The 25,696-nt window shown below is 36.2% G+C and overlaps 1 protein-coding gene across 6 annotated transcripts in view; it reads right to left on the bottom strand.

The window, feature by feature from the left end:
* Positions 1-25,696, bottom strand: part of NOL4 (nucleolar protein 4) — a 410,102-nt gene that overhangs the window by 316,471 nt on the left and 67,935 nt on the right. The gene's annotated exons all lie outside the window — the stretch shown is intronic.

The following is a 25,696-nucleotide window of genomic DNA, read 5'->3' as shown; positions in this document are numbered from 1 at the left end:
TTTAAAATGACTTACTTGTAACCATCAGTGTAACTTTCTTAAATTACTCTGAAATACATTATTAAGGTCCAGTAATTTTTTTATTGCAATAATTTCTTCTAGATATTGATTTCTTATCTAATCAATATCTATTGTGTCCCTGGGTACTGGACATTGTGATTAGAGAAATGAAAGAAATAATATGAAACCTCTACCCTTAATATCATACAATCTAGGAAAGAAAATTCATCTACTCTGCTATCCGTATTAGACTAAGGGAGAGTATGGGTTAAAGGTTAAAAATGTGAGCTCTGGAGATGATCTAGGTGTGAACTTTGGATCATCCACTCAGAAGTTGTATATTTTGTGCAAATCTTTTAAACCTCTCGAAATTTGTTTTCTCACCTGTAAAATAGGGATAACAGAGCCTACTTCACAGACCTGTAATCATTAAATGAAATAATGTATCTAAAGGATATAACCCAATGTTTGGCATATAGTGAACAGTCAATAAATGGTGGCTTTTGCCATTTTGATGATCATGATAAAAATATAAGTCAAGTAATAGGGGAGTTCAGAGAATAAAGATGTCACCTCTTACTGAAGCAACTTCATGCAAGAAACAGAATTTGACATGGGTGGGAGCTGAAGCAGGGGATAAGTCATGGCAGTGGGAAAGACAGCAAAGAGCCAAAAGTTTCCGTATATGACTGAGAAGAATAAATAATAAGTTTGGAATGAGATAAGAAATAAATTTAATCTTACATGGCTGCCACATGAATGAATTCACTACTTCGAGTGGGGGATCCAAAGTTAACACCTAGATATTCTCTAGAGCTCCCATTTTTAACCTTTAACCCATCTGTCCCTTAGTCTAATGCTGACAACACAGTAGATGCATTTTCATTTCTGAAATGAAAGGGTTTCCTACTTGCAAACACACACACACACACACACACACACACACACACACACTCTCTCTCTCTCTCACACAATGTTCTTAGTCAGACCTTGAGGCATAACCTGCAGTAACATGACAGCTTCATAAATGCTGGCATACAACACCAGAAGATGATTAACCTGAGCAAAATCATTACGCAGTCAATGAGTCAAATGGCAAAAGCCCCTTTGAACAGTAGTGCTAGCAGACTGAGCTCACTGCAAAACTGAAAGCAAATCACCTGATGCTTTTTGTTAGTTTGGTTTTTATTTTATTTATTTCTTTCTTCTGGTTTACGATAGGTCTCAGTAGCAGCAGTTCCTAAAGCAGGATATGCAAATAACTATATACATGAAGTTTTACATAAGGCCAAACAGCCAGGCGTTCCACCTTTGTTAAATTTGAAGTGCTCCCTCACAAATTATCTGTGATGCATGTGGTTCCTCACTAGGTTTCAGACCTTTCTGACTTCTCTCCTTTAACATCTTGAGCCATCTCTTCTTCTACACTGGGCTCCATGGATAATCCTTCATTGCCTTATGATGCAAGACCAATCTGTAGTGAGAGGACAGGGAAGCTGCATGAATCACAGCAGTGACCAGCCTGGAAATTAGTTGAAACTAAGAGGATACTGTCAGGGAAGCACCATTTCAGATGTCCACCCACCAGCTCTCCTGGCCTACCCCCTCCTCCTCAGAGAACATCCACTCTTCCTAGGCTGGAAATCCAAATTCTAAGTCCACTGACTATCAAAACTACCCTCAAAACTTCGTCTTCTTTTCTCTCAGAAATAAAACTTAGAGTTTCCTCTCAGTTCCCTTGCCAGATAACCAAAAATACAGTAATTTTGTACAGTTAGTAAACTATGAGTGATGTAGGGATCATAGCCTATGAATTCATTCCTTCAACATGTATCCTAAAAGTACCAACTACTGTCAAGCCCTCTTTTGCTAGGTGCTGAAGTTATCAAAGTGTATGAGACAAAAAACCCAGGTTTTTGTGCTTTTCAGTCTAGTAGAGAAAATATTAAACAAATCATTGCTACAGCTATATATTAATTTCCTGTAGCTTCTGTAACAAATTACCACAAAATGGGTGGCTTACAAAAAAGCAAATTTATTCTCCCATAGTCCTGGAAGCTAGAAGTTCAAAATCAAGATGTTGACAGAGCTGCTCTCCCTTTAAAAGCTCTAGGGAAGAATCCATTCTTTGTCTTTTCCAGGCTCTGGAGGTTGCCGGCATTCATGGCTTGAGGCCATATCACATTGACTTCTCTTTGATGTGTTTCTCCTCTGTGTCTCTCATTTACAAGGACCCATCTTATATGAGGGAATGTAGGGCCTGACCAGATAATCCAGGATAATCTCCTCCTATCAAGATCCTTAACTTAATTGCATCTACAAAGACTCTCTTCCCAAACAAGGTAACTTTTACAAATTCCCAGAATTGGGATTTGAAATCTTTGGGCAGGCATTATTCAACTGACTACAGATAATATGTATCAGAGTACAGAAGGTACAAGTTGTGCTATGGGAGCATATATTGGAAATGGCTTACAATTATTGGTTAACAGTAAACACTCCCTGATTTCAGACTACACTACAAATCTACAGTAGTCAAAACAGTATGGCACTGGCATAAAAACAGAAGCATAGATCAGTGGAACAGGACAGACAGCCCAGAAATAAACCCACACACTTATGGTCAATTACTCTACCTCAAAGGAGGTAAGAATACACAGTGGAGAAAAGACAGTCTCTTTAATAAGTGGTGCTGGGAAAACTGGACAGCTACATGTAAAAGAATGAAACAAGAACATTCTTTAACACCATATACAATCTCATTTACTGTTGCATCAAAAAGAATAAAATACCGAGGAATAAACTTACCTAAGGAGACAAAAGACCTGTACTCCAAAAACTATAAGATGCCAATGAAAGAATTAAAGGTGACACAAACAGATGGAAAGAGATACCATGTTCTTGGACTAGAAGAATTAATATTGTTAAAATGACCATACTACCAAGGCAATCTACAGATTCAATGCAATCTCTATTAAAATATCAATGGCATTTTTCACAGAACTAGAACAATTAATTTTAAAATTTGTATGGAAACACAAAAGACCCCAAATAGCCAAAGCAATACTGGGAAAGAAAAATGGAGCTGGAGGTATCAGGCTCCCTGACTTCACACTATACTACAAAGCTACAGAGATTAAAACAGCATGGTACTGGCAGAAAAACAGGAATATATATATAATGGAATATTACCCAGCCATAAAAAAGAATTAGATGTTGCCATTTGCGACAACACGGATGACCTAGAGAGTATTATGCTAAGTGAAATCATTCAGAGAAAGACAAATACTGTATGATTTCACTTATATGTAGAATTTAAAAAACAAAACAAGTGAACAAACATAACAAAACAGAAACAGAGTCACAGACACAGAGAACAAAGAGATGGTTGCCAGAGGGACAGGGCGTAGGGGATGAGTGAAATAGGTGAGAGAAATGAACAGGTATAAACTTCCAGTTACAAAATAAATGAGTCACAGGGATGAAATGTATGGCATGGGAAATATAGTCAATAACAATGTAATATCTTTGTATATTAACTAGTCTTATTGTGGTGATCATTTTGTAATGTATAGAAACACTGAATCACTAGATATGCACCGGGAGCTAACAGAATGTTATAGATCAATTATACTTCAAAAAGCAAACAGTCATAGAAAAAGAAATCAGATTTGTGGTTACTTGAAGAGAAGGGTAAGAGTAGGGAAAATTGGATTAAAGTGGTCAAAAGGTACAAACTTCCAGTTATAAGTCCTAGGGATATAATATACAACATGACTAATATAATTAACACTGCTGTATGTTATATATGAAAATTGTTAAAGAGTTTTCATCACAAGGAAAAAATTATTTTTCTCCTTTTACTTTGTATTTATATGAGATGATTGATGTTTACTAAACTTATTGTGGTAATCATCTCGTGGTGTATGTAAGTCAAATTATTCTGCTGTACACCTTAAACTTATAGTGTTGTATTTCAATTATACCTCAATAAAACTGGATGGCCAAAAAAATAAGAAAAATCTCAAATCAGATTCCTATCTTTCCACCTTAAGTAAGTAGAAAAAGAGTAAAGTAAAATGAAGCAAAAGGGGGAAGTATTTAAAAAGAGGAGAAACAAATAAAAGAGAATAGAAAACAATGAACAAGATCAGTAAAACCAAAGAGTAGTCTTTGAAAAAGTTTTTTAAATGACAAAACTTTAGCTTTACTGCCCAAGATAAAGAAGGAGAAGACTCAAATTACTAAAATCAGGAAAAAAAGAAATATCCCTGCTGACCTGACAAAAATAAAAAAGGGTTTAAAAATATTATAAACAACTGTATGCTAACAAATCAAATAACCACATAAAATGAACAATTCCTAGAAAGATGTAAATTACTGAAATTGACTAAAAAAATAGAAAATCTGAATAGGTCTGTGACAAGTAAAGATACAAAATTGGTAATGAAAAAAACCCTTTCACAAAGAAAAGCCCAGGTTCAGAGGGTTTTACTGGACTAAACATTCAAGGAATTATGGCCAATTCATCAGAAAAATAGATGAGAAAACACTTCTGAAATCACTCTAAGAGGCCAGGATTACCATTATATCAAAACTAAATACATCACAAGGAAAAAACTACAGACAAATATATTTTATGAATATAGATGTAAAAATCTTCAACAAAACACTAACAAATTCCAATCATATATATAGTAATTATTATTATATACCACAACCAAGTAGGATAATCCCAAGTTGGTTTAACTCAAGAAAATGAATTAATGTAATAAACCATTTTAATAGAGTAAAGGGAAAAAAGCATATGATCACCTCAACAGATGCAGAAAAATATTTGACAAAAGGAACATACTTTTCTGGCAAAAACTTAGTAAACTAGGAATAGAAAGGAATCCTCAATCTGATAAAGGACATCTTTAAAAACCCCACAACAAATATCTTATTTAATGGTGAAAGACTGAATGTTTTCCCTCTAAGAACAGGGGCAAGACAAGAATGTCTGCTCAAGCCACTCTATTTAACACTGTATTTTGAGCTTCTATTCAGGGCAGTTAGGCAAGAAAAGGCCCCTTGATTGGAAAAGAGGAATAAAACTATCTCTTTTTGCAGATGACATAGTCTTATACATAAAAAAGCCTAAGGAATCCACTAAAAAAACTTAGAATTCATAAATGAATTTTGCAAAGTTAACATACAAAATCAATATACAAAAATCAGTTGTATTTCTGTTCATTAGCAATGAACAACCCAAAAATAAATTAGGAAAAATAATTCTATTTATAATGGCATATAAAAGAACAGAATACTAGGTATTAATTTAGATTTAACTAAGTTATAGTTAACAAAAAAGTGCAAAACTTGAACACTGACAGCTGCAAAACATTGTTTATAAGAAATTTAAAATCATCTAAATAAATGTAAAGACATCCTATGTTCATGGATCAGAAGGCTTAATATTGTTAAGATGGCAATACTCCAAAAAATAATTTACAGATTCAATGCAATTGCTATTAAAAAGCTAACTAGCTTTTTTTCAGAAATTGACAAGTTACAATTCATATGTAACTGCAAAGTATTAAGAAAAACCAAAATAGTCTTTTAAAAGAAGAAATTTGGAGGTCTTACACTTATTAATTTCAAAACCTACTATAAATCTAAAGTAATAAACATAGCATGGTACTGGCATGAGAACAGATATATAGATCAATGGGTTAGAACTGAGCTTCCAGAGATAAATCCTTACACTTAATTTCAATTCATTTCCAACAGGAGTGTCAAGATAATGCAACTGGGAAGGAATAGTTTTTTCAACAAGGGGTGCTGAGACAACTGGATACCCAATGCAAAAGAATGAAGTAGAATCCCTACGTCACACCACAAAAATTAAATCACAGTGGATCATATATCTAAACATAAGAGCTAAAACTTACAAGAAAACAGGAGTAAATATTTTTAATCTTTAGTAAGGCAAGGTCTGCTCAGTTATGACACCAAAAGCAAAAGCAACAATAGAAAAACTAATAAATTGGACTACACCAAAATGTTTTTTTAATTCATGCTGCAAATGATACAATCAAAAAAGTGAAATGAGAGCCCATAAAAATGAGAGAAAATATTTGAAAAGCATATGTCTAATAAGAGACTTTCATCTGTAATACATGAAAACACTTGCAACTCAATAATAGAAAGAAAAATGACCCAATTAAAAATTGGTAAAAGACTTAAAGACATTTCTCTAGAGAAGATGTTCAAATGGCAAAATAGCACAAGAAAACATGCTCAACATCATAAGTAATTAGGGAAATGTAAATCAAAATCTCAATAAGATACTATCTCACATTCACTGAGACTGTTATAATCAAAATAATAAATATTGGTGAGGATATAGAAAAATTAGAACCCTCATGCATTGCTGATGGGAATGCAAAATAATGCCATTGCTTTGGAAAGTTTGGCAGTAACCTGGAAAATCAAACGTAGACTTACCAAATGACTCAGCAAGCCCACACATTTGTATATATTCAAGGGAACTGAAAACATACATTCACATAAAATATATTGTACATAACAAAGCAGCATACTCATAATAGCCAAAAAAGTGGAAACAATTCAAATGTCCCTGAACTGATGAATATATATAAACAAAGTGTGTTTATACAAAAAATAAAACTATACAGAGAAATAAAAAGAGATGAAATATTGATTCATGCTATGCCATGGAAGAACCTGGAAGATATCAAGATAAGTAAAAGTGCCAGACACACAAAAAAACACATATTATATGACTCCTTTCATACAAAATATCCAGAAGAGTCAAATTTACATAGATATATTTTACATTTAGTAGTGTGTATATGTCCATGCCACTCTCTCACTTCATCTCAGCTTACCCTTCCCCCTCCCTGTGTCCTCAAGTCCATTCTTGGTTGCTTAGGACTTGGGAAGAGGAGAGAATGAGGATCGACTGCTAATGGGTCTTTTAGAAGGGACAAAAATGTTCTAAAATTAGTTGGTGGTGATATTTTTATACCCTGTGAATATGCTAAAAACATTGAATTGTACACTTTAAATGAATGGATTGTGTGGTTTGTGAGTTATATCTCAATAAAGCTGTTAAGTGTGTGGTCTCCAACAGTTTTGGATTTTGAGTTTAAAGATTCAAAACAACAGGAAGAGGAGCTCATACAGTACAAATTTAAACAGTCTGCAAACACATGAGCATCCAGTGCAAATAGAAGTGGTTTAATCACCAAGGCTTATAGTTGTATATTGTAAGTGTTTAACAGCTGTCTCATAAAAAATAAATACATAAGGTTACTGTAAATTTTAATGATATAAAAGATGTGTAGTATGTAACTTATAAAAAATAATAAAATATACAATACTTTTTATTGTAAATTTCATATAGACAATTGGCTCCCATGAGCTAATACAACCTAGCTCCAGGATTCCACTGTTTTTATGTCATTCAGGATGAGTGAATGACATATTTAACAAATTAAATGAATAATTTATAGTATAGTTCCTGTGGTTAACCACTGACCAAAAAAGCCTCTGATAACAAAAACAAAAAATTAACTGATCTAATGTGACAATTCAGGGTGCCATAAAAGAAATACAGCTTCTTTTGGATAAACTTTATATTAAAGCTAATATAATAGCAAAACTAATCAAGTTTGTAAATTGAGTCTGTGATGGCAAATCTGTGCTTAAAAAAAAAGATTATTTTTAATGCCCTTATTGTATTATATTAACATACTAAAATTATATTGAAGGAAAACAATGGTTAAGCTCAAAAATGAGTCACCCTCACTTACTTTCTGCTAGCTTTCTGATTGCCAATTGTTAAGATGATACACATACACAAAAAAATTTAAGGCAATCATATGAAATTGATAAATGAGAGACATCAAGCCTAGAGCTGCTAACATTATTATGATGAAATCAAAATATCATTCATGTTAAAAGACTACCATGTAGTTCTACATGTATCTTCTTGGCCCTACAGGATCTATTGTGAAGATACTATTCCTGAATAGTATCTACAAATTCAACTTCTATTGAAATTCCTCATTTCCAACTATATTACAAAGCCAGAGAAGAATAACTGATGAAAAAAGAACCATTGTGGGATAGATCTCTCTCCTGCAATCCTTCCTGACTACGATTCTCCACAGGAGACTGTATCTGCTTGGGAGGTAATATGGCAAGACATGGATACACATTGACACTAGTATGTCACTCAAGCATACTATTCAGATCGAAACAGGAACATTTATGAGAGTTTTCTGCTCAATTAAAAATTGTAATTTGGGACTTCCCTGCTGGCACAGTGGTTAAGAATCTGCCTGCCAATGCAGGGGACACAAGTTCGATCCCTGGGCTGGAAGATCCCACATGCCACAGAGCAACTAAGCCCACACGCCACAACTACTGAGCCTGCGCTCTAGAGCCCGCAAGTCACAACTACTGAGCCCGCATGCCACAACTACTGAAGCCCACCTGCCCTGTGCTGCGCAACAAGAGAAGCCACCGCAATGAGAAGCCCACGCACTGCAACGAAGAGTAGCCCCCACTCGCTGCAACTAGAGAAAGCCCATAAGCAGCAACAAAGACCCAATGCAGCCAAAAATAAATAAATAAAATAAAATAAATTTATTAAAAAAAATTGTAATTAAAAGTCCAATTTTTGATACATCAAATATAACATCTACTGAAATAATTTTCTTTTAAATTATAATAGAGAATTCAAACTAAGGTCAATGAAGCACATATACTGCCTAGAAATCAATGAATGAAAATGATTATCACCTTCTCTCCCTCAGTCCAACTCTTATCAAACAGATATCCTAACTGGCAAAATCATTATCATAAACTAACTGATGTGATAGATAACAACTTTAGTGAAATATCTAGAAATAAAAGCCATATGAAGGGCTGCCAATTCATAAGCAACAAATAAAACAACATAATAAAGAAAAAAGAAGAGATAGTGAAATAAATCTAAATCCCCAAAATTCAATTTTCAAGAGTCCTAAACTCAAGAATTCACAGAGAACATCTATAAATAACCTAACCTAATTTTTACCAATACCTTTGAGGCTCCACCTAAACTGAGAGTTAGCCTTGCTCTTATCCTATTCTGTGGACTCCTGCTCACTCTCCATTGGCAGATTAGTTGTCCCAGTCTGAGACACAACGATGAAAGATGAAAGAAGAAGAGGGTTCAGTCTGCGAAGACTGAAAGGTAAGCAAAACATAGCTTACCGCAACTACATAAGGACATCCAGGTGCTGTGGAATATAGCTCTGCAGGAGAGATGCAATCAGGAAGCCCAGGAGTGGGGCAGTATGAAATACAGGTATTGGCAAGGCTTAGGAATTTACATCTACTGTCTGCAAGATACTACGCTAGATCTTTAGCTGATTTTTTAGCTGATTTTTTTTTGTTTTTAAAAACCAACTTGTAAGATGTATTTCCCTTCCTGAAAGAGCTTGTGGTCTACCACTAGAAGTTCTGATGAAGTATGCTGAAAGAGACTATAATTAGTAGAGTATGATAAAGCCAATGTGCTCCAAGACAGGTTCCCAAACTTGGCTACACACTGGGATCTCCTGGTGAACTTTAAAGAACAGCCTGATACCTAGATTCCTCCCACAGAGAATGTGATTGAATAGGTCAGGGGTGCACCTGGGCATGGGTTTTTAAAATACCTCCCTCGGTGATTCTGACGTACAGCCAAAGTTGAGAAATCGGGAGAGGGGTGAATTAGAGATGAGGATGGAAGAGAATGCCGGGCTCACGGACGTCAGACCCCGTAGTCATTTATTACTTTACATGCAGTGGGAAACCATTCAAGGATTTTTTACAATGAGAATTCCAAAATAGATCAGTGCCCTAAAACAACTCCTGTAACAGTAAAATGTAAAGTATAACCAGATTAAACAAGGGAGGTAGTGACAAGAGGGGAAAGAAATGCAAAGTTAAGAGAAAATGTGAGAAGGTAAAATTCACCCATTGCTAGTGACGGCTTACATGTAAAGGTGAGTTGAAGAATGAATGGATTTAAAATGAGGCAGAGAAATGAATGAGACCAAAAAAAGGGTGGGGGGATAGGTGGGGTGGAGTAAAGAGTAGAATGAAAGGGAGAAATTGGTAGATGAAGTAGAAGCCAAGGGGCTGAGGTTAGAGGAAACGAGCAGCACAAGAGCTGCTTTGCCCTGGTCCCTGCTAGTGTGGTACCCGCAGGGTACTTTACCCTTGTAGCTACTCTTGGGGTCTGACAATGCTGCTATTCCCAGTTTACATACAGGACACTGGGCACAGAGAATATAAGTAACTTTCTCAAATCACTAGACTGTGCTAGGATACAAGGCAGGGCTCCGGAGCTCAAGCAATTACCCCTATGAAGGGGAAATGTGACACGACAATACCCATCTCCACTCTTATTCGAGCAGAATGTGCTAATTTTCAAAGAGGCCATCTGCAGCCCTAAACTCTTTCTTTTTAACCTTAGGGAAGATCCTGCCACTTGGCCCTCAGGGCTTCAGTTCACTCGTATATTAAAAAAACAAAAAAACAAAAAAAATCTGATAAATCATTTACAAGAAGCCTTCAGCTAATAAAAATATTTGATTTTATGTATTGATGATTGAAGAAATTCACCCTACTTATGTGTGAAATATAGTATGTTTAAAAATGAAATTAAAAACGTTGAATTAGTGGCATTTTTTAGCTAACACCTTCTAAAGGGTTTGAGTTACTGACTGTGTTTTAAAAAGGAAAATAACATGTAGAATTTTAAACAAACAATATTTCAGGGGAAAAACAGTACAAAGTAAAGATAGCATAAAGAGAAAAATGAAGTATTTCACCCTAAAAAATACATGTTCATGTGAAAGGCAAACCTCTACAAAATTTATTAATTTTGTACCAGCAATTTATTGGCAAAAAAATAGAGAAAACTTAATTCGACTTCTTCTAAAACTGATGATTTACCCAAGAAAACAGCATTGAATTCCAAGCTTATGTTTCTTCAATGAGAAGATAAATTATAATTATTTATGTGGAATATTCATCTTCTCTGCAGCACAAACAAAAGTCCAAGTTACTAGGAGGCCAATCCCCGCCAGCACAAAGAAGCCTGGAAAAACATTGCTTTGCCATATGTTCAGATACTGGCAAAAGGAGCTCTCCTTGTCAGATACTGTCTTATAGGAGGGACTTTTCACCATATCCCTCACAGACGTTGTCGCTGCCTTTGAAGTACAAATAACTTTCAATTTTGAGGTTCTGATTAACCAATTAACATTTAGGCTGCATGTTTCCTGCTTTTTTCATTATTTCACCTCATTAGCATCTATTAAACAGTCTGTAGTAACCAACAAAAAGGTAAAAACTAAATATCTCTCCTTAATTGACTTGTTTAATATAAACTGAGCATTCATCTGGAGATTTAATCATTTGAGCTATCTCTTTTAGTCATCACTGTGGATCATTCAGTATTTGGCTCTGATTTGAGAAGTTCAAATGCATCTTCTTGCATTTTCCATTAATTAACAGTCACAATCATTACCTAAAAGAGTGGTAAAGTCCCTTCTATACTTTGGTACCAGCAACCTAGAGCAAGGCAAATAAAAAATGACTTTTAGAGATACTGGTACTCATAGCAAACTTAATGATAAAAAATTAATAGGTCAAAAGATGTATAGTGTTCATGGCCAATAACCTATAACGCATGAGTATATTAGGAAGAAAATGATAACAAGAAACAAATCATTTAAAGCCTTTGGAGATAAGAAGGCTACCTTTTGAGTCACAATCCCGGGGTGGGGGGTAGAGAAAGACTTTATTTTTGGAAAACTCTGAGGGCAGTAAGTGAGTTAGTTACATATGGTCACAAAGCAAGAATTTTTTATCTAATTACAAGGCAAGGAATTAAAGCCTAGAAAGAAAAATTCTTCGCTTCTAAATTGATCAGAAGAGCTGCAACAGAGTTTCACTGGGAAGTAAACGTGAAGATTTAGCTAGTGAGGTGTGTAAGTAAGATCTCTGTCAAAACTTTATCACATCAAAACTATAATGAGGTATCACCTCACACCCGTCAGAATGGCCACCATCAAAAAAATCTACAAACAATAAACGCTGGAGAGGTTGTGGAGAAAAGGGAACCCTCTTGCACTGTTGGTGGGAATGTAAATTGATACAGCCACTATGGAGAACAGTATGGAGGTTCCTTAAAAAACTAAAAATAGAACTACTGTACGACCCAGCAATCCCACTACTGGGCATATACCCTGAGAAAACCACAATTCAAAAAGAGTCATGTACCACAATGTTCACTGCAGCACTATTTACAATAGTGGACATGGAACCAACCTAAGTGTCCATTGACAGATGAATGGATGAAGAAGATGTGGTACATATATACAATGGAATGTTACTCAGCCATAAAAAGAAATGAAATTGAGCTATCTGTAGTGAGGTGGATGGACCTAGAGTCTGTCATACAGAGTGAAGTATGTCAGAGAGAGAAAAATAAATACCGTATGCTAACACATATATAGGGAATCTAAAAAAAAAAAATGGTTCTGATGAACCTAGGGGCAGGACAGGAATAAAGACACAGACATAGAGAATGGACTTGAGGACACGGGGAGGGGGAAGGGTAAGCTGGGACAAAGTGAGAGAGTGGCATGGACATATATACACTACCAAATGTAAAATAGATAGCTAGTCGGAAGCAGCTGCATAGCACAGGGAGATCAGCTCGGTGCTTTGTGACCACGTAGAGGGGTGGGATAGGGAAGGTGGGAGGGAGATGCAAGAGGGAGGGGATATGGGGATATATGTATACATATGGCTGATTCACTTTGCTATACAGCAGAAACTAACACAACATTGTAAAGCAATTATACTCCAATAAAGATGTTAAAAAAAAAAAAAAAAAGACCAGTCAGGAGTGTCTCCTGATGGATCTCATAAAGGGGACATAGTGTCCTTAACAACTTCCTGACAATGGTCATGACTATGAGACATAGAAAGTTAGTAGAATTACATGTAAGTTAGTTAGTAAATGGTTCCTTTCTAAAAAAAAACAAGAATAAAGCTATGGATAAACAACAAGGTCCTACTGTATAGTGCAGGGAACTATATTCAATATCCTGTGATAAACCATAATGGAAAAGAATATGAAAAAGAATGTATATGTGTATATATATATATATATATATATATATATATATATATATACACACACACACATATGTATGAGTCACTTTGCTGTACAGCAGTATTTAACAGAACATTGTAACTCAACTTTACTTCAATAAAAAATAAATTAAAAAAAACTTTATCACACTTCCCCAACACATTCTATGCCCTGTGTTATTAATATTATTACTATTATTATTATCATTAAATTTTGATTAATAGTACTGACACCTAGATTGGCAATCTAGAATTCTGAATCTTTCTCTTACCCAGTAATCAAATAATTCTACCTCTGGACTGGCTCTCCAATCCACTCCTATCCCCTTTTCTACTGGGCTCCTGATTTACTAGCCCAGGAAATGATTTTTGGAGCCTAGACCAGGAATTGCAGATAGGTCTAATTACATTGACAAATCTATTTTTGATGGTGGCTATACAGTATGTAAAGCCTTGATTTGGGATGATGAGGAAGAGTACTTTTCTGAGTCAGCACTGTCTCCTATGGACTCAAAAATATGAGGTGGCACATGTACTGAGTTTCTGCCAACCCTGGCATTTTCTTTATCACTTTTCCATTAATTTCTCTCTTTTCCACTCTGTCCGCAAATGACTAAAATAGTCTTCCTTAAAAATGATAACCATATCAACTTATGATTTATAAATTTCTATTAGACTCTCCCGCCTATAAGATAAAATTCAAGCTCCTTAATTTATTACACATAAATCTTCTTAATTTGATTCCAACTTACTTACCATGACCCAACTTGTCTCTCACTATCCAACACACGCTAATCACAATGAACTTCTCAACATTCCCTGAAAATTCCATAAACTTGTGACTCTTGACTTCCCCATTAGAACCTAAGCTATCTCAGGCCAAGACTGACTTTGTCTTTTTACTGCTATATCACAAGGACCTAGAATTGTACCAAGCAGAGAATAAATGGACCATAATTTCTGAGCAGATACATGAATAAATTAAGGAATTAATAAATGAATATTATCTGCTTTCTTCCTAGAATGTCTCTTTTCAACTGGTAAATTCCTGTTCACCCTTCAAAATCCATCTCACACATCCAGCGTTCCATGAAGCTTTCCCTGAATCTTTAAAGTTAAGTTACTCACGTATCTCCCCTGTGTTTCTACCTCCCTTTGTTCATTCCTGGTTTTAGCATTTAATATGCTATTTGGGTTTTTTTAAATTTTCTTATAATTTATATACAGTGAAATGCTCAGATCTTAAGTATACTGTTCATCCAGTTAAGAAAAAGGCATCAAACAACAAACATTTCCATCATCCTACAGAGTTCTTTCATAATCCTTCTTAGTCAATTCCTTCAAAGCAATGCCTAATGATTTAAATCCCCAGAGGCTAATATTTGCCTATTCCAAATATTTATATAAGTGGGATTATACAGTATGTATTTGTGTACTTGTGTCTCATTTCTTTCATTTAGCATAATGATTTACATATCTATTCATGTTTTGTGTGCATGAATAGTTATTTATTTTTATTTCTGAATAATATTCCATTGCATGACTAAGCCACAATTTGTCCACTTTCCAGTTGATGGGCATTTAGGTTGGGTCCAGTTTGGCACTTATATGAAAAAAAGCAGCTATGTTGTATTTTAAATGGTCCCTTCACTATAAGGTCCTTAATCTGCACAATGAGTTCATCCAGAGAAGATGTTTGGTGACAATTATTTTGAAATTTTAATACTTAGAGTAGTCCATGGCATATAGTACTTGATCAGTAAAGGTGCAATTAGAGTATAAATCGTATTTCTATAACCTGGATAGTTTGTAGAATCTCTTTGTCAAACAGCTGGCTCATGCTGTAGGTATTGGGAAGTGATACCACATATTGCCTCTTTGAAGCAAACTACCATATTCCACCATTTACTTCCTAAGTTTCCTTGGGAAATTCCCTTATATTTCTCTGGGCTTTGGTTTCCTTATCTGAAACATGAAGATAATTATAGCACTGACCTTTTTGGCTTAATTTGAGAATGACTTTAACTTTACATATAATTTAATAAGGACTCAACAAAGGTTAGTTGTTACTTTGTTATAGATAATATGTATCCTTCAAATATCTGACTAGGCCTTTTAATAAATAGACAGTTTGGAGGATAGTTCTCTAAAAAATGTTAGAAAAAGTAAAAGGTGCCCAGAAGGGCCAACACAGTATTAAAGAAGAAGAACAAAGTCAGAAGACTGACACTACCTGACTTCAAGACTTACTATGAAGTGATCAACAGTGATCAAGACAGTGTCATATTGGTGAAAGAACAAAGAGAACAATGGAACACAATATAAAGTGCAGAAATAAATCTACATGAATATAGTCAACTGGTCTTTGACAAAGAGGCAAAGGAAACACAATGGAGAAAAGATATTCTTTTCAACTAATGGTGTTGGAATAACTGGACATCTATATGTGAAAAAAAAAAGAAAAGAAAAAGAATCTAGACACAGACCTTACATTTTTCACAAAAATTAACTCAAAATGAACCACAGACCCAAGTGTAAAATTCAAACCTATAAAAACTCCTAGAAGATAATATAGGAAAAAAACTAGATGACCCTAGGCATGGCAATGATTTTTTGGTACAACACCAAGGGTAAGAAATAATTGATAAGCTGGACTCCACTAAAATTAAAAACTTCTGCTCTGTGAAAGACAGTATCAAGAGATCGAGAAGACAAGTCATAGGTTAGAAAAAAATATTTGCAGAAACATCTGAGAAAAGATTGTTATCCAAAATAGACAAAGAACTCTTAAAATCCAACAATAAGAAAACCAACACCCTGATTTTAAAATGGGCAAAAGACCTGGACAGATAGCTCACTGAAGAAGATATATAGATGGAAAGCAAGCACTATATGCCATCAGGAAAATGCAAATTAAAACAATAAGATACTCCTACACGCTTATTAGAATGGCCAAAATCCAGAACACTGACAACACCTAGTGCTGGTCAGGTTGTGGAGCATCAGGAACTCTCATTTATTGCTGATGGGAATTCAAAATGGGACAGCCGATTTGGAAAACACTTCGGCAATTTCTCACAAAACTTAACATACTCTTACCATGTGATCCAGTAATTATGCTCCTTGGTATTTACTCAAAGGAGCTGAAAATTTATGTCCATATAAAAGCCTGCACACGGATGTTTATAGCAGTTTTATTCATAATTGCCAAAACTTGGAAACAACCAAGATATCTTTCAGCAGGTGAATGGATAATAAATTGTGGTATACCGTGCTAAAATGAATGAGCTAGCAAACCGTGAAAAAGACATGAAGGAATCTTAAATGCATACTACTAATGAAATAAGCCAATCTAATAAGGCCACACACTATACTATTCAAACTATATGAAAAGGCAAAACTATGGAGACAGTAAAAGGTCACCAGGGGTTAAGAGGGAGGAAGGGACAAATAGGCAAAGCAAAGAGAATTTTCAGGGCAGGGAAACTATTCTTTATAGTATTGTAATAATGGATATATTTGTCAAAACCCATAGAATGTATACCAAGAGCGAATCCTAATGTAAACTATCAATTTTGGATAATAATGATGTGCAGTGTAGGTTCCTCAATTATAACAAATGCACTACTCTGGTGTGGAATGTTGATAATGGGGGAGGCTGTATATGTGTAAGGGCAGGGGTTACACAGGAAATCATTGTAATTTTTACTCAATATTGCCATGAACCTAAAATTGATCTAAAACAATTTAAAATATAATTATTTCTAATAATTTTAAATTATTTTAAATTTTATTAAACATATAAAATTTAAATTTAGAAAAAAATTATAAGTAGTTTAAAATATATATTTTAAAAGAAAAAAAAGTAAAAGGCCATGGACTCCTTTGGAGACTGAAAGCCTCGTTTTACTGTGTGACACAGTGGGAAGTTATTCAAGGGGACCAAAAATCAATTCAAGACATTTTTTGTAAAGTAACCTTGGTCAATTTTTAAAAATCAATTGAAAATTCACAGAAAATTAAAATATAACAAAAATCTATTATACCTATTTTGAACTATATATATTTCTAAAAATATTTCTTCATATTTTTAGAACAATTCATATTGAAAAATAAAAATCTGCCAAGGATCTAAAACATCCACTTCCATTATTTTTTTTTTAAGAGAAATTTTCCACCAAGTAAGGCAAATTTCTAGGGTTATGCGAACAGTGACTTAAAACAGAAACCATCACCTAAAAACAGGACTCTGAAAAAAAGGTTAACACATATAGTGAAAGGATGGGGTAGAAAAAAATCTGCCCATTTGTAAATAGAGGCGACAAGGTGACTTGTTTTGCTTTCATTTGTCTCTTCGTTGGGGGAAACATTGAGGGAAAATTGATAGAGCTATTAGCCCTCAGATTTAAGAAATACAAGGAATTCCAAACAGGATAATTTTGTTTTAAAAAATACACTCTTGAATATGTCATAGTAAAATTGCAGATAACTATATCAACGAGCAGCCAAAAAGATACGACAAATCACTCTTAAGGACCAACTCTGTATCTGACTACAAACTTCTCAATAGTCACAAAGTCAGAAGACAGTAGAATAATAGCTTCATGATTCTATGCGCAAATACATATTAATTTAGAACTGTATAGTCAGGTAAATGATCATTCCAGAATGAGAATTTTCAGACAAACAAAAACCAAAAGCATTAATCACCCTTATTCAGAGAATTTAAAGTACTTTAGATACAAGAAAATTGCTAGACGATTCTAGAAAATACTCAAATTAGAAGTATAATTTATTTGTAACATGTTTTTAGCAATTTTTCCCAAAGCACTGTGTAATATATAAGTCACATTCTTAAGGAGTCAACAGTCAGGAATTATTATCCCCTATATTTAAGGGGAAAGAGAAGCATGTGACAGTTAAAAGAAATATGCCAACATTAAGAGATAGTTTTGCTCCTATAGATAGGAAACAACTGAGTCGCTTCCATTTGTCTATTAAAAAGAATTCTGCTGTGAATATTTTGTGCATAGTTTTGGAATACTCATACACTTACTTCTTTTGGATATATAACTAAGGTAGAGTTGCTTAGTCATGAGTACATTTATGTACACATTGCACTATTTTCAATATTTATGAAATAATCACAAATTTCTAGAAGGCCTGGAGTCATAAAACAAGACGAGCTAGTCTTTTAAATCCCCTTAACTTGGATATCTCCCTCTAACATACAATGATCTTCTGTGCTATGCCTTTGCTTAATTCTATAATGTCATGAACGTAAATTCAAACTATTATGTGAAAATAAGATTATATCTGTTGACAGCTTAATATGTACCCCAGGCTGTGCTTAACATTAACATGTATTATATCTTTTAATCTTGATAATAATCATGTTATTCCCGTTTTACAGATAAAGAAGCTGAGGTTCATGGTCACATATACAGGAAATGGAAAGCACTGCAGGAGATAAAAAATGAATATGGCACAGCCTGGAGGTCATTTCAGTAGGAACCTAGGAAACCTCTGGAAAGAGTGATTTGCCTCACTTAATGGACAGAGGCACATAATGAATCACAATGTTTACGAAATACTAAGTGTGCTAAATGCAGAGACTATCTTGTAATAAACAGACCTCAAAATGTTGTAGCTTAAGTGAGATAGAAACATATTCTTCTCTCATCTAAAGTCTAGTGGGTCAAAGCCAGCCTGGTAGCTTTGCCATTAGAAGCATGTGACTTCTGAGGATTCTCCAGACATCACTAGTTCTCACCCAGAAATAAAAGTAAAAAAGAGAAAGTATAGTGAATAAGTTGCATTCAGCACGGCTGGTTACATAACATCAGTCCAAAATTAATCACAGGACCACACCTAGAGGCAAGGAAAGCTACAAAATGTAGTCAGTAGATTGGTCAAAAGCAGTCAGGTGTCCAACTGAAATTCAGAGGGTTCTGCTTATAAAATGAAGAAAATGATATATATGAAGAACAAATGGAAGCTTCTGCCTGATTTACTAATCAATTCTGATGGAAACACGGGACTTGTGCAAAGATAGAAGAGGGATGGCCTGGAAAACTAAATTACAATCCAATTTGGGGAGGCTTGAACGCCAATCTGGAGTAACCTAATACAACAGTTAATGAGAAGCCTTTTTTTTTAAAATAAATATTTTAATTGAAATATAACACAGTAAAAAATGCACAAAACGTATACATCCTGATGAATTTACACAAATTAAACACACCCATGTAAAGATCACTCAGATTAAGAAATATAAGGGTGGCGGCATAACCACAAGCTTCCTCATGCCTCTTCCCAATCACTAACTTTGCTCACCTCCCCAAAGATAACCACTACCTTAACACAGATTAAGGTTGCCTATCTTGTTATGCCATTATGTTTGTGGGATTCATACATGTTGTAGTGTATAGCAGTATTTTTTATCTATTACTGCTGCATAGCATTTATTCCATTATAGAATACGCCATAATTTACTTAACCATTGTCCTCAAGATAAACATTTGTGTTGTTTCCAGTTTTCAGCTATTAAAAATAATACTGCTGTAACAGTTTCCTTCCTTTTTTTTTTTTTTTTTTTTGGTTCACCCATCACTCATTTCTTTTTAGTATATACCCAAGGAGTAGAATTTCTTCATAGAGATTCAAATATTCAACTTCTGTAGATTATGCCAAGCATCAGTGTTAATTTACTGTCCCTCCAGAGTATCTGACATGCTTCTTGTGCTACAATCTCACCAACACTTGGCAATGTCATTCTTTTTCATTGCAGTCATTCTGGTGGGTATGATTTTCATTTCTCTGATGACTTTATTGTGGTTTTTTCATTCTCTCATGACTAATGAGACTGAAGATCCTTGCTTTCATTTAATAGTCAATTGGAGAGCCACTTTTGTTGGGTATCTCTCCTAGTCTCTTGCTCAATTTTTTATTGGGTGATCTGTCTTTTTAAGTTATCGTTCTATATATAGTCTGAATATGAATCCTTTGCCAGTTTGTAACTTTCATCTCAGTGAACAGCTTTTGAATTTTTTGAATGAAAGAGTGACATGAATAGCTGCATACTTTGAGAAAATTAATCTTCCATGAATATGTAAAAGTCAAGCAGAGAGATTTTAAAAAGATAACACATATATTCCTGGAGAAAGTGAATGAGGGTCTAATTTAGACAGAGGGCAACAATAATAGAAAAAAAAGGAAAATGATTAAAATGATACTCTATAATTGATTAATTCATCCATTTATTTATTCAATACTGAGAAGCCTTGATAACTGATTTAGAAAATTATGGAATATAGGTCATTCATGAAGGACAGTGATTACTTCATAAAACAAGGCAATCAATATTGGCAGATGAGAACTTAGGAAAATGAAAGTTTGGAATTACTGAGGAGACTTTAATATGGAATCAGCAAGATAAAAAAAAAAAAAAAAAAAAGATCACCAAGTAGCAGCAAGCCCCAATTTTTCCCAACTTAAAGACATTCTATCATCCTCGCCACGATTAAAATTCCATATTCCTTTTTCTTGCAGATCACTCAAATAAGAAAAAATAAAATAGCAAAACACAGGCTTAAAAAATCAGAATGGAAGAGAAAACTCTTCTCTCATGGTCAATTTTTCCAAGAAGAGATATTTGAGGGGGAGCAACCCTAGGATGCCTGTCTGTCAAAACATTTCCCATTTCCTTTCACCCTAAAGTTTAGCCATAATGCCCTTCCTCTTCCGATTCTTAGACTTACTAGTAAGTTAAAAGTAAAGGCTGTAGAACTTCCCTCTAATGGGCACATTCAAATGCTCATCAGAGTGAGATCTCAAGTCCTCTATCATTATCATCAGCACCAGCATCATCATCTAACACTTACTGAGCATTTACCATGTACTGTGTATTATATGTATTAGTTAAGCCCTCTAAAGTCCTGTATATAAGTATTATTAGTATGATTCCTGTCGTATAGCTGGAAAAGATGAAACGGAAAGGTTAAGCCATTTGTCCAAAGTGACACAGCTAGTAAGTCATGGAGCTTGGATAGGAGCTAAGGCAGCTTAACTCTAGAACCTGCTTTCCTATCTATTATCTTTCTTTCTTATCTACCTAAATTCTCCCTGTCAGCTATCATGTAATGATCATTGACAATTAAGGTTTTCAAAGAATAAGGCCTTATTCTTTTAGGAGGTAGTAGTCAGGACCTGGGTGTGGGAAGCCCCAGACAGCACAGTACACTCTAAGGACAGAAATGAGATTGAGAACCAATCTGAGTGATAAAAAAGACCACTGAAAATACCTCGTATTTGTTCCCTTATCTCCCTTTCCATGCCCACACCCGCACTGTCACTAGTCTGGATCACTTCCATAGTCTTTAATTTCCTCTCCACCTCCAAACTGTCACCTCCTCCAATTCATTCTCCACCCCACAGCCAGAATCATCTTTTAAAATGATAATACAGTTCATGACACTCTTCTTAAAAACATTCAGCAGCTTCCCACTGCACATAAGATAAAATCCAAATTCCTCAGCAGGGCCCACAAAGTCCTGTAAAATCTGTCCCCAGCCTCCCTTTTCACTCTCACTGTGCCCCACTTTTCCCTTCCCAACATGAACATTGGCTTTTATGCCAATTCCTTGAACACAAGAAGCGCTTCTCCACCTCGGATTGTTGTGATGCTCTGCTCTCTGCCTAGACTGTTCTTTCTCCAGCAACTTAAATGTTCACCTTCTTCTCATCCTTCATTGCAACTTAACACACAGAACTTTGCTTTGATCATCCCATGCTCCTCCCACCTTATTCTTTGTCATACAGCACCCCAACTTACTTATGTAGTAGACTTTGTCAAAAGCTGTCATTTGATTACTCAGTTGTAAGTGTAGCCCTCTGTCTTTCCCACTAGAATTAAGCTTCATGACAGTGTTGGCCTGGCACATGCTAGATACCAATAAGAAATCTGATCAGATAAATGTAAGAATCAATAAATGGCTCTCATGGTTCTTATCTTGGGTAACTGGGGGGATAGGAGGGTCACTCATGGAGATACAAAATACAGTTGGAAAAGCAAGTTTTGGAGAGGAACGTAGTTCAGTGAAAGACAGGTTGAATTTGAGATGCCCATAGGGAAGACAAGTAGAAATGTCCATGAAGTAGCTAGAAATAGGGGTCTAGGGTTCAGAGAAAAGTCTGCACAAGATAACACAGACTTAGAAGATGAGAATAATAGGGCAGATGCAGCTATGGATGTCAATAGCAAGGCCTGGGAAAATATGCAGGATGGATAAAGCAGAAGACCAACAAGTAATATTTAAAAAAGAAAAGGAAAAGACTAAGAAAGAGCCTTCAAAGAGGTCAGAGAAGTGCCAGGAGAAGACAGGACAGATTTTCAAGGAAAATGAGAGGTTCAATGAGGGTCAAATTCTTGGGAGAAGTCAAGTAGGATGACAAACGAAAGGGGGGAATCAGATTTATTGTTCAGGAAACCCTAGTGTCCTTTGGAAGAGGTTGCAACCAAACAGATCTGGACACCAAAGACAAAAGTGTTTCCAATTCATAGCTTTAGCTAGGGCTTGGACTCTATAAAAATCTTTTTCAGTGGCTTTGAAAACCCTGGGACACAGGAAGTGTGACAAAATGAAATTATTAAGTACCTCACCTATCAGCTTTTGGAAAAAAATAGTTACCCTGCATTGTTGGGATTTTCTAAAGAGGTACCATTAAAGTCAGTTGAAAAGGCTGGTCTATTCAAAACTACAGAACTATGTAAGGAAACTCATGATTAACAGTGGCAAAAGCTACCAGGGTGCTTTCAGAGAATGAAAGCTGTATGATATACACATTAGACAGGAAAGAAATTTGAGAGGTAAGAGGTTGTGACCAACAGCAGTTCACAGAGCCTGCCAGGGTATGGCTGGCAATTCAAGATCACAGATGTGTCAACTTGCTCTAATCAGGGAGAGTCCTTCTTGCTAAGTGCATTCATGCTGGTAGTCAGTAGAGATGCAACCATGAACTAAATTTTGAACCTGAGCAGAGTATAAGTATTCTAGAGTATTTAATTTACCCCCCTTCCCCTATTTCAAAGGCAGACCCATGCTAAAATAACCCCCCTTGCAAAGCCAAAAATTGATCTCAAATGTGGATGGAATAGAGCCCAGAAAAGAGAGATTTTAGCACTGGACTGGCATAAAGAACTGGAAAAAAACAGGGAAGGGGCTTCTGAACAGTCCATTCTCTCTCTATTATGATAGATATTCCGACACATAATTATTCCACTCATTTGTCCAAAAGTGGTTAATTTCAGTAAAAAGACATTCCTATAAATATTACCCATATCCTATAAATGAAAACTAGAAATTTCACGTATCTGCGGTAATTTAAAATAAAAACAGTTTAAAATCCCTTTCTGTTGATAATTAGATTTGGCCAGGACAGTGTTCTGTGGAACTAAATAAGCTGTTAAGAAGAGGTGTAGGGCAGACACAGTTAAATATCAAGGGTGCCGCTTTTTCACCCTTCCAGACCGGTTATTGTGGAAGACACTGAGATATAAAATTCTGGGTGGAAAGCTGAATAAAGAAAGACATGGTGGAGGAACCCGGGGCGAATTTTGGACGTCTGCCCTCGTTTCCTGTTTGTGGGAGGCGAGCAGTGGCAGCTGCTGGGTTAGAGCCCCTGGTAGAGACCGCTGGGGCAAAAGAGGGCTCCGGGATCTGTTCCTTTTACTTAGGCAGCAGCAGCTGTAGCAGCGGGTACAGGTGAGGGTGCCCTGACGGTCTCCATGGCAACACTGGAGGGGTGGAGGTGAGAAAGGCGCCCTCCATCCGGCAAACCTCCGCCTCGCCAACCCCGCCCCCGTCCGCGACCTCGAGCTGGCTCTCGGCTAGTCCTCCAACCACGCGCACGCTCCGCAAAGGGGATCCGCGCTCCAGCCTCCCTAGCGTCCACCGCCAACTGCACGGTTGCCCTGGCAACGATTGGGGGAGGAAGGCCAAGGCCCTTTCTCCTCTGCGTTCTCCGCCCCCATGCCCAGAGTGTGAGGGCTCACAGGAGATCTGAGTCCTTCCCTAGCAGGGCTGGGCCACGCAGGGCACTCAGCACTCAGAGGACAAGGCGACGCAGGCTGGAGACCCCGGCCCCGACTCAGCAGCCGCCAGGGTAGCAGCTCAACCTCCTGGCCCTGGAAAGGCATCTCTCTCCTCACTCCTCGGGGACAGAGGCGCAGTCATGCTGGGGTTGTGATGTCACCTTCCAAAGGTCCAAGGACCAGAAAAAAGCTTGCCTCGACCCAGTCCATCGCCACGTTCCCACATGGAAGCAGGGAGGAGGCCGCCTTCCCAGGGAAACGGAGGAGTCCCTGCTGGCCACCGGCTCTCTTAGCGGGATTCCCTCCAGTCCCAGCAAGCTCAGCCATACCCTCTGCCGGCCCCTTCCATCCACTTAAGGTTATCTCCAAGGACTAGGACACCGAGTCCTCTCCCTATTCTATCCTCTTCCCTGGCCTTTGGGGAGCGAAGGGTAGAGGCCCTCGGAGCCCTGCAGAAGGCAGCAGGACCCCAGGCTTCCCTAAGGGTCAGTGGCTCCGCTCTGCCTAGACCTCCCATGGGAGAGAGACGCGGGAGGGGGGTTTTCAGTAGGCAGTGTCCTACCACCCGCAGCCAGGTAAATCGTGTCCAGGAGAGGCACCCCTTAGGGATGATTCAGTATTGCATACAGAAACTGATTTTGCTCAGAGCCCAAAAGAAATAAATTGTGTGTTTATTTACTGGAGCAAAACAAGCACAGGTGGAGAAGGGTGTCTCTTCTGGCAGCTAAGTCAACGGACATTGTTGCTTTTCTTTCAAATGCATCAGAAAGCACCTCGATTTTGAAAGAAATTATTGTTTGGATGCAGACAAAGAAAAAGCCAAAGAAACTACGTTGCATTCTCTAGTTGGAATTTTGAGGACAGTTTTTCTATAGTTTACAATACAGACCTGTCCTCTTCTTGAGCAGTAATTAATATTTTATTGCTATAACCAGGAGTTTTCATAAAGCTTTTATTTTCTTTTTAATAAGATGCACAAAATTTGAAAATTAATAAAACCATAGGCAATACCTATGTTGCTGAAAATACACTGTATCATTGATTTTTCCGAATATTTATGGAGATGCTTGATGAATCAGCTTATTGTTAAATAATTGTTTGTTACCTAGCACTTACAGAAAAGATTATATTTAACTGGAGAAAATATGTAAGAAAACAAAAAGTATTTATCAAATAGAATTAAGTTTAACAGTTTGCTTAAGAGATTTGAAAGTGATTTGTTTTATATATATACATAATTTGTTATAAATATATATATATATACTTGAATACTAAATAAATTTGGCTACCAAAACAAAGGATCTTTGAGTTAAAGTTCTGAGATTAGATATAAGCTTTAAAATGCAAATTAAAGTGTTATCTGATTGTTAACTCAGATATGTCCTGTTGTCT

Source organism: Balaenoptera borealis (genome assembly GCF_965194805.1).
Source record: "Balaenoptera borealis genome assembly, chromosome: 14".
Classification (NCBI taxonomy): Eukaryota; Metazoa; Chordata; class Mammalia; order Artiodactyla; family Balaenopteridae; genus Balaenoptera; species Balaenoptera borealis.
The sequence above is the reverse complement of the archived record's forward strand: the minus strand, read 5'-3'. Positions and strand labels throughout refer to the sequence as shown.